Source organism: Vulpes lagopus, chromosome 4 (assembly GCF_018345385.1).
Source record: "Vulpes lagopus strain Blue_001 chromosome 4, ASM1834538v1, whole genome shotgun sequence".
In the NCBI taxonomy this organism is placed as follows: domain Eukaryota; kingdom Metazoa; phylum Chordata; class Mammalia; order Carnivora; family Canidae; genus Vulpes; species Vulpes lagopus.
Window position 1 is genome coordinate 3,549,875 of NC_054827.1, and position 16,301 is coordinate 3,566,175.

General features: G+C 40.7%; 1 protein-coding gene and 1 pseudogene across 1 annotated transcript in view; one reads left to right on the forward strand and one right to left on the reverse strand.

The window, feature by feature from the left end:
* CSMD1 (CUB and Sushi multiple domains 1) overlaps positions 1 to 16,301 on the forward strand; it is a 1,877,909-nt gene that overhangs the window by 312,751 nt on the left and 1,548,857 nt on the right. The gene's annotated exons all lie outside the window — the stretch shown is intronic.
* LOC121489115 lies at positions 4,065 to 10,590 on the reverse strand (annotated as a pseudogene).

Genomic DNA, 16,301 nt, shown 5'->3' on the forward strand with positions numbered 1-16,301 from the left:
GCCAGCCTTGCGCCCCCACATTTGCTTCTTAACTATCCCAGACACACTTTCCTTGCCTCCTACTTGATTGATTAGGGAAAGAGTGTTTCATTAGGAGCTACTGCCTTGACAAGGTCATGAATAGGAGAAAGTGTGCCAGTCGACATAAAGGGCGTCAGAGCAGTGGGGGCGAGGCCACTACTGTTCTAAATCAGCGGACATGCTCAGCACATAGCAAGACACAGCAGAGTTAGAGGGACAGGACTCTAGTTGGGGCAAATTCCTGTGAGGGTAGCAGGAAAAACCACATCTTTAAACCTACCCTCAGAAAGATGCCCATGTGATTTTCGGTGATGTGGATGCCCCCCTGCCCCAGGCCCATTTCCCTGGTGGCAGATGACTTCCTTTAGAAAAGATCCCAAAGGCTAAGTTTATCCACACACAGTGAACACTTTGCAGATTGTACTGCATTTTCTGCTAAGCGGCCCCAAAATTTATAAAGAATTCAATGCACGACTCCACCGAGGACGGAGCATGGGACACCTGGCCTGTCGTCCCCGTCGCATCTGGAAGCCACAGGAGCCGGGTGAGGTTATGTGATTTGGCTTTTAGTACATACCACTCTCCTTGGATGTCCTTCTAAATATTTTTATGGGAATCATTCTCCTTCTGGATCAACGCTGCAGCGCTCCCCCACCTCCAACCCCAAGAAGTTGGATAAAAATCACATAAAGATAGTCTTAAAAAATAAACAGAAATGCTCAAGTTATTAACAACAACAACACCAACAACAAAAGCTGACGGCTTCATACCCTAAGATGTTCAGAGCTTGAATCAAGGGTCGACCATTTCCATGAGGATATATAGTTTAGACCATGATGCTTTCTGAGTATCAAGTGAGCTGCCCTCATAAAAGAGACAGAAAGGAAGGTGTGTGGTCTGAGAAATAAATATATACGAAATAAAGCAAACACAATTTTAGGAACGACAGATGCATTTGAAGAGGAGGCTGCCATAAAAGTGATGTGAGAGGAAGCTGGGCCTGAGTGTGGGGGGAAGGCAGGAGCCCCGGGAGGCTGTAAATAGAGGTGTTGCTCAACAGGGAGAGCCGGGGACCCCAACAGAGGCACCGAGGGGACAACACTGGACAAAAGATATTATAATATTTCTTAAGTGTCCCCAAGATAAAGCAAAAATGTAAATGCCTCCCAAGTAGCAAGAGTACGTCTCTTTGTGTCCCAGTCGCATATGTGATGTCTATGAGACACCGTCCAGGACCCCGGGAATTCCTGACGTCACTGAGCCAGCACCCTGGTTTGCTAGAAGCATCAGCAGAGGTTGCTTCCCCAGGCCCTGGGGCTTTGCGGGAGCAGCTGATCTGGCCTGAGAGCCAGGGAGGAATCGCTGGTGGGTGCTCATGGCAGATGGAGCCCCAGCCCGTTTCCCTGAGGCTCTGCAGTGCCTGCCTCAGGATCCTGGAGGCCACCAGGCCTGCAGCCTTCAGCCCAGTGCTGCGGGGACACTCACTTCCCTCCGCGAAAGGAAACGTCCCTGTAGATGCTAGATCTTCGAGCTCCGTTACCTTTGACACAAAGGCGCTCCTCAGCTCTACAATCCACGCAGTAGACTCTGGCGAAACACATGAAAAGCTGTCGCACTGGAAAGAATATGCAGATGATAAAATGCACGAGAAAAGCATTGGACGTTATTAGGCATTGGGGAAAAACATATTAAACCCACAATGTGGGGATCCCTGGGTGGCTCAGTGGTTTAGTGCTGCCTTCGGCCCAGGGCGTGATCCTGGAGACCCGGGATCGAGTCCCACGTCGGGCTCCCTGCATGGAGCCTGCTTCTCCCTCTGCCTGTGTCTCTGCCCCTCTGTCTCGGTGTCTCTCATGAATAAATAAATAAAATCTATAAATAAATAAATAAATAAATAAACGAACCCACAAGGTGATATCATTGCCTGCTTAACATAAAAAATGTTGATAGAACCTCCTCCGTGACAGAAACCAGCCAATAAATAAAGGGCTTCATCCAGGGGATTGGGAGTCCCTCCTCGCTCTAACGTTCTGTTATCTTGTAAAAAGAGATCGTAGAATGTGAGACACAAAAACAAGGCAAGGCTGGCAACGTGAAATGAAGGCTCACATCACCAAGAGGAACGTGAATCCTTGAGGTTGACCCTTGAAGTGTAGACACCTGGTATCTACAGCTGGAAAGAAAAAAAAAAAATTGCCATGTGTCTCCATATAGTCAGCAGCCCACTTCATCATGCGCTTCAAGCCAGGCTGAGCGGTTGGCTTCCTTATCCATATGAAGCTGGTTTTCAGTGGATTCTGTGCTGAAGCAGAGATAATTCTTTAAAAAAAAAAAAAAGTCTCAACATGGAACAGGAAAAAATATTGTATAAGACTCCTTAAGAGTCACCTCATTTTTGTGTCACTTCTGTGTCTGCTTCTGGCCAGCTCACTTTGGAGTAAAAACACTGGGACCTGTGTTTCCACGCCCTAACAGGTGTCCTGCCCCAGGGTCTAATAGATGGGGGAGCTCGTCTGTTCCACGAGCCTGCATCCCCAGTGGGAAAGTGCCCGGGCTCCCTGGGAATCACGAAGTGAAGGTGTATGTGAAGAGTAATTGCATAAAGTCTAAGGCAAGGTAGAAATGTCCCCGAAAATAGAACACACACACACACACACACACACACACACACACACACAAGTGACTGTGGACGGGGATTTCATATTTCTGAAGAACACGATGTGAGAAACAGGAGTGGTCCAGGCGGACGTTGCTGGGCACATGAATACCATCCTTCCATTAGCATTTACTGGGAGACCAGCAAAAGTGCATGAAAAACACAGATGGGCTTTTCACCATGGGAAGGCACCGGGCTACAGAAACCAAGTAGTTCGCCTGAGAAAAATAAAGAATTGGCGTTATGAAGACAAAAGTGTGTCAGTGTGGTCTTTTCTGTAAAACCGCATCCTTTTCCTCAGCAATTTCAGGAACAATGCGTGTTCCTAAAGATTGTCCCCTGTGCCTCTTCTCGTTTCCTCTGAGCAATGCAGTGCTCGGTTATTTTTGGAGACCCCCTTATTTGTCTACAAAGGAGAAATGTTTATTAAATTTGTTATTAATCATCAAAACATCATTCCAGTGGAACGTTGAAAGCATGCCAAGTTATTAGAAACCGTTTGTGGATTTGTTTGAGGGATTCTATGTCCTTTGCAATTTGCCCATCGGCGTCACAATACATCCGAAGTCAGGAAGTTTCATTTGTGTGTAGCGTTTCCCCAGCCTCCAGATTTTTCTATTTAACATACAGCGTAAACACATTTATGCACTTGACCCGTGTAGGTGGGTGATGCGTTTGTTCACCCACCGCGAGCTTTCCCGACAGAGCAAAATAATGCCGATTAGATCGTAATATCACTCTGGGTTAGTACAGCCACGTAGAAATTCTGTTGGTTAATATAATCGTATTAGAAGATATCCACTGTGAATGTATCCACACGTTCCTATCGCCAGGCCGACAGGGGATTTAGACAACTTAGGTTACCCGTTACCAACAATCACAATTTTAACACCTCTTTCGGACCTTGCGTTATCGAGAATTTAATGTTCTTACAAGAATGGAATATGTCTCAGTCTGGATTCTCTTTCCTAATGAAAGGTTTTATTTTCATATAATTTTAGATTCACACATGATTATAGAAATTCACATAGAACGATGCCCTGTGTCCTTTACTCAGTTTCCCCAGAGGTAACATCTTTGAAAGGCCGGGGTACTGACTTGGGCAACCTAGAGAGCGTGCCCATCACCAGAGAGATCACGTTCTGGCTCCTCTCATGTTTGTCCTGACCCTACTTCCATGTAAACCCGGGGTTTACAATTGAACAAATACCCATAAAATGAACACCTACAGCAGCTGGCACCAAGATCGAGGAACAGGACATAGAACATATCCAGCTCCCCAGAAGCACCCATCACAATCTCCTCCTCCCTTAGGGCGGCCATGTGTGTGCTTGGGCCCTCATTTCCTTCTTAAGTCACATCAGTCCTGTTTTGTGGCCGCATCCCATTTTTTTTTTTCATTTTGGAAAATATTTATGAATAAATAGTTTTATATGACGGCTGGCAGCTGCGGCCTCTCCTCTCCCCCCAGGAGTCAGTGAGCGCTGGGGTCTTGCTGGTGGGGCGCCGGGCCCACTGGGGATTGAACTGGGAGTTGTACCGCCTCCGCCGTTCATCTGTCTCCTCCTCAGGCTGCTCCTCCTGGGGGGTTGTGCTCCAGACTCGTGCCAGCAGGGCCTCTGCCCGAGCCCGTTATGTTGTTTCCCGCCGAAGACGTTCAGCTCGAAGCTGGTCCAGGGATGGGGGTACTTCAGGCCGCTGCTTCTCAGGCCTCTCCTTCCCCTTCCTGCCATGGCCACCATTGTCCCCACTGTGCCGTCTCTTCCTCCTCAAGTGCTTCTGTATCTCCTGTAGAGGGTCCAGGCGGTTCTTGATCTTTTCATCTGGACCTGGGCCGAGCTGGGGGGCCACTTGCCGTGGGGGTAGCTGGTACCAAGGCGGCTGAGTCTGGGCTTCTGCTGCGCTCTGGCCCAAGTAGGTCAGGATGCCCAGAGCTTTCTCCTGCCTCTCTTTCTCCTGTCGCTTTTCTTCCTCATACTCTCTATTGCCTCTGGTCGCCCCTTTCCCTTCCTCCAGCAGCTCCCGAAATAGGTCCACAGGGCCAGAACTGGGGGCTCCCGCCTCTGCTGCTTGGAGCTCAGGTAGCGAGTGCTGGTGCCTGGCCTTCTTCCGTAGGAATTCTGTGCGGGCCTCCTGCTGAGCGAGCAGCACCCTCCGCTCACGTTCTTTAATCTACCCTGCCTTTGTACAAGTTCATATTTCTGAGATCATGCGCGTCATCACACCTATGAGCCAGTAGGTAGGCTGTTCCTTTCTGTTGCTGAGTGGGGCTCCATGTGATGGATGCCCCGAAATGTATTTAGCCGTTTCCCCTTGGAAGAGCCTCTGGGAGGTTTCAGCTTTTGTCTCTTCCCAATGAAGCTGCCAGAAACATTCATGAGCAGTGTTTTGCATGGACATGTTTGTACGCATTTACCTTTTTATTGAAAACTTCTGTTTATGGAGCCATTGACTACATTCCCCATGCTATATCTTTTATTTCTAGGTCTTAGTCCTTCCATAACTGGAGGCCTTTCTCTCCCACTCCCCTTCGCCCATCTTGCTGACACCCCCCACCCCCTCCCCTCTGTCAACCATCCATTTGTTCTATGTATTTATAGGTCTGATTCAGCTGTCTATTTTTGGAGTCCTCATATAAGTGAAATCATATGTTATTTGTCTTTCTCTGACTTATTTCACTTGGCTAATATCCTGTAGGTCCATCCAAGTTGTTGACAATGGCGAGATCTTATCTGCCTTCTGGCTGTGTAATCCTGCGATGTGTCTGTCTGCACACGTGTGTACACATGTATATACATACAACCCCAGCCCACATATTTATCCATCCATCCACCCATGGGCAGTTGGGTTGCTTCACGTACCCCTATGTTTACTGCAACGTTATTTACAATGAACCTGTCTTTCTATCTCTAGGACTAATGCCAGTACAGCAAGTCCTAGGTTGTACAGCAGCTGCAGGTACAAAAGCTGTGAACTATTTTCTTTCTATCTTTTTTTTTAAATATTTTATTTATTTATTAGAGAGAGACAGCAGAGTAATAGAGAGACCTTGAGCAGGGGGGAAGATCAGAGGGAGAAGCAGACTCCTCGATGAGCAGGGAGCCTGATGTGGGGTTCCATCCCAGGACCCTGAGGTTGTGACTTGATGGTTCATTGACCAAGCCTCCCAGGTGCCCTAATTGTTTTCCAGAGTGGCTGTACCATTTTATATTCTGCTAGCAACATTTTTTTTAAATATTTTATTTATTGATTAACATATTTGAGAGAGAGAGAGAGAGAAAGAGAATGCAAGTATGGGGGAAAGGGAAAGGGAATCCGAAGCAGACTCCTTGCTGAACACAGAGCCAACACAAGGCTCCGTCTCAGGCTGTGAGATCAGAACCTAAGCCAAAACCAAGGGTTGGGTACTCGACCTACTGAGCCACCCAACGTCCCTCCGGCCGGCAACATTTGAGTGATCCATTTCCCCACAAAGCTAACCAGCAGTGGATATTATCATGAGTTTGGTTTTTGTTTTTTGTTTTGTTTTGTTTTCAATCTGCTAAGGGTGCAGTGACTTCACATTTCTCTGATGGCTAATGAGGTTGAACTTCTTTCCTTACACTTCTTTGCCACCTGTACATCTTCTTCAGTGAAATGTCTGTCTCTTCCTTTTGCCTTTTGCCACTTGGATTGTTCTTCCTACATGAGCTTTAAGAGCTCCTTATACATTCTAGATACGACCCTTTGGTCAGATGTGCATTTTGAAAACACTTTCTGCCAGCTTGCGGTTTGTCTTTTTATCCTGTCAGCAGGATCACTCAGAGAGCAGACATTTTTAATTTGATGAAGTACAATTTACCATTTCTTCTTTTCATGGAGTGTGACTTTCTTGTCAAGTCTCAGAACTCTTTGCCTCACTGTAGATTCTGAAGATTTCTTCCCATTTTTTTTTTCCACAAAGTTGTGATAATGATCTCTGGTTTTCTCTTTTTTGTTGTTGGTGCTAGCATAATGCTGACCTTATAGAAAGAATCAAATGCTCCTTCCTTTTTCTATTTTTGAAAGAATATGAGAAGAATTTAAAGTTAACTTGCAGTTAACTCTAAATGTTTGGGAAAATTAATCAGTGAAGGCATCTGGTACCAGAGTTTTCTTTAGGGGGAGGGTTTTTTTTTTGGGAGGGGGAGGTTTTTGAATACTCTTTGAATCACTTATTACAGATCTGTTGAGATTTTCATGTATCTTCTTTATTCAATTTTGCTGAATGTATGTTTCTAGGAATTTGTTCATTTCTTCCAGGGTATATAATTTGGTGAGATAAAAGTATTTGTAGAAGTAATCTTTTTATTTCTATGATTTTAGTTATGTGTGACTTTAGTTATATGTGTTTTGTCCATTTTTTTCTTAATCTCCCTAAAAATTGTCAGTTCTTCTTATCTTTTCAAGGAACCAACTCGGTTTTATTGATTCTCTTATTTTTCTGTTATTTTTTTTGTTTATCTAATCTGTGTATTATTTCATTTTACTTGCTATTTTTGAGTTGATTTTCCTTTTGTTCTTTTTCAACTTCCTTAATGTGTAGGTAGGTTATTGGTTTGAAGCCTTTCTTCTTTTTTTAAGCTATGTGTTTATAGTTATACATTTCCTAATGAGCACTGCTGTCAATACCTGATATATTTTGATGTGTTGTGGAGTTGTTTTTATTCATACCTATGTATTTAAAAATTTCCCTTTATATGTGATCCATTGCTTGTAAATACGTTTTTAAATTGGTGATTTTATTTGCACATATTTGTGAATTTTCCTGCTCTCATTAATTTCCAGCTTATTTTCATGATGATGGCAAAATATATCTTGTATTATTTAAATCTTTTAAATTTATATAGATTTGTTTGTCGTCAAATATATTGCTTATCCTGGATGAAGTTCCTTTTGCACTTGACAAGAAGTGTTTTCTGCTGTTAGCGAATGGCATGATCTATGTATGTCAATTATGTCTGTTGATTTATAGTTTTGTTCAAGTCCTCAATTTCCTTACTGATCTTCCTTCTAGATAGTCTATCCATTATTGAAAGGGAGTATTGTAGTCTACTAATATTATTGTATAACTGGCCTTTTGTCTTTAATATTGGTATTTGCTTCATAAATATTATGGCTCTGTAGTTTGGTGCACATATGCTTACACTTACTATACTGTCTTGATGAATTAATACTTTATCATTATAAAGGTCATTTTTCCTTTACTAATGTTTTTTGGCTTAAAGGCTATTTATTTCTGACACTAATATAGCCAGCAAAGTTCTCTGGCTACTATTTGCATGGCGTTTCTTTTTTCTTTTTCTTTTTTTTTTTTTTTTTTTTTAGTATGAACTTAGTTGTGTTTTCGGATATAAAGTGAGCATCATATAGACAGCATATAAGTGACTCATATATTTTTTAATCTATTTTTCAATCTCTGCATTTTTGAGTGCAAACTTTAATCCATTTACAAATACAATGATCACTAATAAGGGCGGAATCCCTTTCAACAATTGCTATTTGTTTTCTAAATGTCTTAAACTCTTTTGTTCCTTATTTCTTCTACCTCTGCTCTTTCTTTGTAGAGTTCCGTTTTATTTATTCTCTCTCATTTTCTTCTGTGTATATTTTTCAGTAATTTCCTTGGGGATAACTACAGAGGTTACAAACACTAAAATTATCCAGTTTGAATTCATACTAACTTAGCTTCAATAGTGTAAAATATTCTGCTTTTATGCATCTTGGAATTCTCACTTGATGTTAATATTGTTACAAATTATATCTTTACACATTGTGTGACTGTTGACATAGATTTATAGTTATTATTTATGAATTTGTCTTTTAAATTATGTAGAAAAAGAAAGAAGTTAGACAAAAATAGAATGTTGGTGACTGTAATATTTACTATTTGCCTTTGCTGGAATTATTTATTACATTGTACAACTTTGAGTTACTGTCTCCTTTTTATCCAGCCTGAAGGCCCCCCATTGTCATTTCTTGTAGGGCAGGTGTGCTAACAACTCTCTCAGATTCTGTTTATTCATGATTGTCTACATTTTTACATTTCCCAAAGAAAGTTTTGCTGGAAACAGATAATTTGTGTCAAGTTTGTTTGTTTTTCCCTAACATTTTACAGATAGTACTTATGCCCTTTTGCTCTTAGCTTTTTATTTTTGCTTGCACTGAATCCAGCAATCAAGGAGATGTGAAAGATTAGGAATTCTCTGGTCTTTTCTGAGAATTGAGCCCACCTTAAGCATGTATGTGATTCTCTCAATTTCCTACTACACATGGTGCTTTGGAATGTTCTAATTTCCCACAGAAATTCACTCCAGATTTTCTTCCCAGATTTTTGGTGCTTCACTGTTTATGTCAATTGTAATATTTTGCCCTAGGTGGCTTTGGTTGTTCACTTGCCTTAAAATGTTCTTGAGGAATGCTCACTATTTTCTGGCTTGATTTAGATGTTAGGCAAAATAATGACAAAGCCCTTTATGTCAGTCCTTCAAGTAAATACCCCCACAGAGTAAGATAAACAAAATAATAATAATAATATTATTATTATTATTATTATTATTTACTTAATGTATTCAGTGATTATGGACTATCTCAGTATACTTTAAAACTGAAGTTATTAAATACCATTGTTGATCTGTTCTATAATAAATTTAACTAATTCTCTATTTACAATAACTATATTTGCAAGTTGAATGTGGCACTGAAAATCAAACAAACTCAAAGTTATCAGAATACTAGGGAAATGGTGAGCCACCCTAGTGGCTCAGCGGTTTAGCGCCACCTTCAGCCCAGGGTGTGTCCTGGAGACCTGGGATCAAGTCTCATGTCAGGCTTCCCTCATGGAGCCTGCTTCTCCCTCTGCCTCTGTCTCTGCCTCTCTTTCTTTCTGTGTCTCTCATGAATAAAAATAATAAAAATCTTAAAAAGAAAAAAAAATACTAGGGAAATGGATTTTTAATTAGATAGTCAGTAAATATACTCATCAGTTAAGGTCAAGTCCTTTAAAATTTACATCCAATCTTGTATGTAGATTGGATACATACAATATTGCATCTATCTTGTATGTATATTGAATGTATCTTACTTGAAGAGTCTGTTCAAAGTCTCCCTGTGTCATTCAAATTAGAATCCAAAATAATGATAGTTTTATACAATCATGCCTGATCTTACCTTTTCCACCCCCAAGGTTACCTCTTAGACTTTACTTCCTCCTACACTTCCATTCGCTCAGCTCCCTGACCACTGTTGAGAAGGAGGAAATTTTTTCTGTTCAAGATTCTTCTAGCTGGACTAAGAATTAAATTTTCGTGAGACAGATTCATAGGAAAAAAATCAAAATTCAATTCATACATCTGGGGAATCCACACAGACATGAGATTCCAAAGACAATCAGGCAAAACTAGGTATATATGCCATCTTGAATTAAAGAGAAGGGTAGGGATATGGAGATAGAAAGTAGAGGAAGGACATTAGTGGGAGAGTGAGAGGAGTTGTTTGAAAACAGATGTTGCTCTGTTATGCAGATAAGTTTCTTAGGTAAAAAGGAATCTATGTGAATAGCTCTCTTCCAGGTACAGGTCTTCTTCTAAATTCTTTTTAGGCAGTTGTGGGGAAAGTTCAGAATTTTTTCCTGAGTCTTTGTCTTGATTATTTTCAGCTCAGAATAATCTGCATGCCATTGTGTCCCATCTTGGGGTAGCCTGACTTTGGCCTCCCTCTGTTTCCTGAACTTCTCCTTCACTTTCTTCTTTGCTCAAGGTCATCCCTTTGGAACCTAATTTAAATCTCACCCCCACTGGCAACCCCCTTTCCTTCTTACTCCATCGTATATTTTTCTTCCATAATACTTCTCATCTCCTAACACAGCATGTAATTTATGAACTTACCATAATCATTGTTTATTGTCTAACTTTTCACTGAAATGCAGAGTGCCAGAGGGCATGGATCTTTGTCTTTCCTCTTAGAATCCAAGGGACCAGAGTTGTGTGGGTGGCTCAGCAGTTGAGCCTTTGGCTCAGGGCATGATCTCCAGTCTGGGGATCAAGTCTCACATTGAGCTCCCCACAGGGAGCCTGCTTCTCCCTCTGCCTATGTCTGCCTCTCTCTCTGTGTCTCTCATGAATAAATACAATTTAAAAAGAGAGAAAGAAAAGGGACTAGAACATGGGAGCAGCTTATGGAGCATGTATATTTGATGAATGATGGAAAGCACTTTTTTCCACACTCCTGTTAGATGAATTAGCTAAACTCTACTTCATATTTTATTATTGATGGTCTTTCAATAATTTATTTTTATACATCACTTTTAATTTTACTATAAGCAGCAGCAGCCATTGTGCTTTTCGTATTAAAATGATATTCCCATTTAATATCTCTTTGTGCCCCACTTAGATTTCATGTTACTTTGACATTTCAACTAAATTGTTAAGGTGATTACATATCATATTTTCTACAGCAAATACAACAGATTTATGTACCTAGAAGCTGCTTAGCAAACAATTTGATTAATTCAACTTTTTATTTCTTTGTAAAATATTAGTTGACAAATATTTTAATTTGTATTTCTTTTTAAAATTCTGATGACCAAAGATTTTACTTCAGTTAAATATAAAAATAAGCTAAGATTCATGTCTATAGTCACATTTCCATTCTATATAGAATCTAGATAGATAATTATTTTTGTTAACATTCGCTTTCCATCATTTTGCATTACCCTCTTTCCTGGAGGCCACTTTCAAAACCTCAGAGGATGGATTGGAGACAGGAGGTGGAATGGAAACTGAAATAAACCAGAAAATTAATAATTCCATTGTAATTACAAAGAAGGAAATTTCAAGAGAAAGCGAAACAAGGTTATGGAAAAGGTAGTTGTTGTTATTTAATAATAGACATTTTGATAAAATCAAAAGAATCAAAACTGAGTCTTGGTTAGACAAAGTCCTTAGGATTATTAATAGAAAAGAAGCTATTTGTCTCCTCTGATGTACAAACTGCATGAAGGTTTAGACAAAATTACAGGAGATGGAAGGTATGTCTCTGCGTCAAGTGCTTGATTATCCTCGATTTTAAGTGATTGTTAGTTATGTGTTGTTCTAGAGAGGCAGTTCCAGTTTGGCCAATCAAAGTCTACTTTCCAAAGTTGTCTGTCTCGATATGCAGAAGGGGCCCAATAAATAGCTTTCTTCGCTACCTAAGTTATGAATAAATTGAGAAATAAGGCAAAAATGAGAGGCTGAGGGGAACCAGCAAACATCAGGAAGACTTATTACAAATTAAACTAATGTTAGACTCTTTACTTGATATTTACAGGCATTTGGTGTTCCCAATATGAATCTTTTGCATTAAATCATCATCCTTTCTCTCTTTCCCCCATTGAATTCCACCCATTAAACCCGTCCACATATTTGTGAGTACAAACCCTGTCTCTAGAAAGACACATAAGACTGCACGCTGCCTAACAGTGGGAGAGAGGAAGGAATCCTGTTCCAAATTTCAACATTTCCTTTTCAGACTCAGAAAGCAAATCATTTACTCTACCTCTCCTGAATTAGTGTGAAAGGGATGGGCAGAGGGAGACCAGATATGTTATCCTCATGAGGTTACCTCCACATGGAAGGAAAGCGTATTTTACAACCACTTGCATCCTTCCTATTGACATCTCTATTTACTTGCGATCTGCCTGAGTTACTGTCTGAACTGCATTCTGGAGAAAGATTTTACATACATTGCGAGTGCTACATCCAGGCCATCCCAGAATAATAGTTTAAAAATGGAACAACAGACAGACAATGCAATAGACAAAGAGAAAATACACCAAACAAATGTAGTGTTAAATTGGCTCCAGATTGCAAAGGAAGACAAAAGTGATTCTGAGGCTTGTTATGGGACTTAAAAGAGGCTATTTTCAAACTAAGAGGACTGTAGTCAATTCATGTACAAAGCAGACCTTAATACTTGGGTATCAAAACCCTGATCATGAGTAAATGAACCCAACTCAATCCTAAAATGTCCTTAATGACATATTTTGGAGAAAAGTGGCTATTGAGATATTTTTTTCATGAATAACAACATGACAAATGTAAGTCTTCTTCAGCATCCTAAAAGCATGACACTTGATAAAGACCAGTTGTTTGCAAATGCCTCAATTCAAATTCAAAATGATACTTAGCATGAGTTGGAGTTCCAGAAAAATGTGTTTGAAAATAGATTTCCCCTTTGATGTTTCCTTCTTGCCATTTGTGTCATGATTATTTTCAGCCTGGGGCAACTGAGCTACCCAAGAATCTTATTGAGATCAGGAACCCCTGCAGTTGACTTGACAGCACTGAGCTGTTATCTAGGACTATTTTAATGCATGTCATAAATCACAAAGAAAAGTTTCTATTTTGAAACAAATAGAAACAATCATGATCAGGGGTTTCTAAAATCTATTTTAGAATATCTGTTGCCTGTAAGTCCTTGCTTCATTTCAGATTTCCAAATCTGCCTAAGAGAGGGAAATAACATTATCTGCAACCGTACAGAAGCAGACAAGTTGCTATTGTGAATTAAATCACAATAATGAAATTTTCAAGTGATAGGAAAAGGATGGTGCATTCTATGTGTTTTTGCTGCTGCATGAAAAATAACCGTCAATCTACTTAATAGCCTGCTTAAAATGGAACTTTTAATTTAGTTGTGCATTAGTGATGGTCACCTTTCATCAGGTGCTTGGTGGTCCGTGGATCAAATTATCCTTTACCCTTGTCAGATTTTCGTAGATAAGAGAAGCCATTTACTTATTAACCTCTTAAACCAGCGCCTGGTGTTATCACGACATAGTCGACCTAGGAAAGTTTTACTAAATGGCCTGAACCGGTGGCGAGGGAAGAGACAAGGAGCTCAGAGTCTCATGAGCCAGTCGCTGACGCAGGAGCTGCCCTGTGGCTCCGTCTGGGGAGGCTCTGGTCCTGGCCGGGTGGGCACGCTCATTCTGTCCCATGAGCTGCGGGGAATGGCCCTGCTGGTCCCACTTCAGCGACAACACCCATTTGCCCCCAAAGCAGAACCGATGAAAAGTCAGAAAGGAAGTCTCCTATGTTTGTGTCCAAAGGGCTTTCCTGATGTTAACAAGCTGGACTTACAAGAAACCCCCGACTGCCTTTTACAGTTGATCCTGCTCTCCGGATAAAGGAGACTGAGTTCACCTTCCTAGATCATTTCCCCTGTAGCCTCCTTAGGGATTTTATGGTTCTTTTGAAGACTCCAATTAATGGAATCTCTGGATTCTTTAGGAATGGGAGTAGAATTTATCACACCTCTTCCCCTACCTTTCCTCATCTCCTGTCTTGTTAAGTTAGATTGGGAGATGGTGTTTAACCCCTTTAGGGTTGACGGTTCAGGCTCCTCCTGATTCTGGGCAGCTCTTGTATATCTTGGAGGGAACTCAGGTTTTAGGGATATTTACGGGTCAACCTCTCATCCAGGTCAGCAACCGAACCAGAGAAGGGGATGAGAACCTTCCCTCCGGTCTCACAGTCCTGGGACTTGCAGCAGAGCCTGTGTCCCTGGCTTGCAGCCTTCCTGAGAGAGGAATCTTTCATCTCAAAATCTCTGTTTTGTTCAGTGAATTGAATACCCTGTCGTAACCATGCACCTACCCAGATGGAGGGGAGGTATGTGCGTTTGATCCTAAAAGAAGTGGCTGGATTAGAGAGTCTGAGATAATAAGGACCGGATGTCATCATACACCCGGCAGACACGGAGGTGCCAATGTTCCCGGGGGACGAGTAAGGACCCTGTGAGTCTCTTAGTCATGTGAACTCTGCTTTGCAGCTGGGGCCCGAGCTGCTGATGACCAGCAGACGTCAGTCCTTCGGTGCGAATGCAAACTAGGACTCGAGTTGAGAAACCACTACACATCATTCTTTCTTCTCCGATCCACTTCCATTTTCCAGTTTCATTTTCTACCAATGATTATAACCAAGCTACATGGGAAAACCTAGGTTCAGCTGTGGTCACCATGCTGTACCTGACATCCCCAAGACTCATCTACCTCAAAACTAGAGGCACCTTTTGATTCCCTTCACTCGCTTCAACAACTAATTCTTAGTAATTAAACACTTTTTATCACTTACTCATTTTCTCTCTACTCCACGCTAGCTCCATGACATTGCTAAATCTGTACACTTCCAATGCTATGGAGGTTTTTACATCATTAGGATTTTATCATGGTTGAAAGCAACACACACACTTTAGCCTCAGCCATTCACTTACCATCACAGGCTCGTTCCTCGAGACATCTCCAATAGATCTAAATGTTTTCCTTTACTGTGCTAAGCTCAGAGCAGTTAACACTGCAGAGGGCTCTTATCTCTGTGTCCATATTCCTTCTTGTTACAAATATTGAAGTTATGAGTATAATCTTCTGTCTCATTGAAATAGTTAAAGCAAAGAAAATTAAATTAGTATGTTTCTGCAAAACAGATCCACGCTTGTGTTAATATTCTTTATCTAGGAAAAAAGCTGTTTTTTTTCCCTTAGTCTTATTATTTTTTAATTTAAAACCTTGGAAGAAGGGTGCTTGCATGACTCAGTTAAGTATCTGATTCGTTTTTTTTTTTTTTTTTTAATTTAATTTTATTATTATCTTTTTAAGTATCTGATTCTTGATCTCAGCTTGGGTCTCCATCTCAGGGTCGTGAGCTCAATCTCACATTGGGTTCCACACTGAGCATGGAGCCTATTTTAATCGATCAATCAATATCAATCAAACCTTGGAATATTATCTAGGATAAAACAGAAAGGACTAAAATCTAGGTATAACTGAAAAACTGTGTTTACAGGAGTGGGGCGGGGTGACGTTTGTGCCCTCAAACTTCTCATCAGAAATCAGTAAAATTAAAAGAAAATAAATAAATAAATAAATAAATAAATAAATAGAAATCAGTAAAATAAAAACACACACAGTCAACTCTAGACCTTATTCTTCCAAATCAAGATCCCAGATTTTGAAAGGACGGTAGTTCTTTTTTGGCCAAAGTAGCTTGTACTGGGAATCCTAATCCTCCATGGAATTTTAATATCATGCATGATTTGTTCAGAAACATCACCAAACCAAGATAAAATAAGGGGCAGATGCCAGGACTGTGTGCTCTCTTGCTCACAGCATAGGAGCAAGTTGAAAGTCCATAAAAACAGACGGAGATATGCAGGTAAAGATCAGTTATAGCAGCAAATTCATAAATGGAGCTTTTCTTTCCATTGATATTTTCCACAGCTGTGTAGTCAGTGTCTCTGTCCTGGTACATATTTAGATATAACCTCATTTCATCTAAGACATGAGAAATTCTGATGCCAATCAAGTTCTCAATAAACTTATATCCAATCAGCTAATCAGGTGGGAGGTGTGTGTGAACAGCACCCCCTGGAGCTGTGCAATATATATCTTATGTGTCGATACATAGTGTCCCAAATCCACACCTAAAAATATACCTGAACCCTAAACCTTTTTTTATGCAGTAATTCATATAATGGCTTTGGGTCAGAGGACTTATTTAAGGAATACAACTGTAACTGGAAATAGCTTTTGGCTTTCTCAAATGCCCACCTATAAATAGGGACAAAT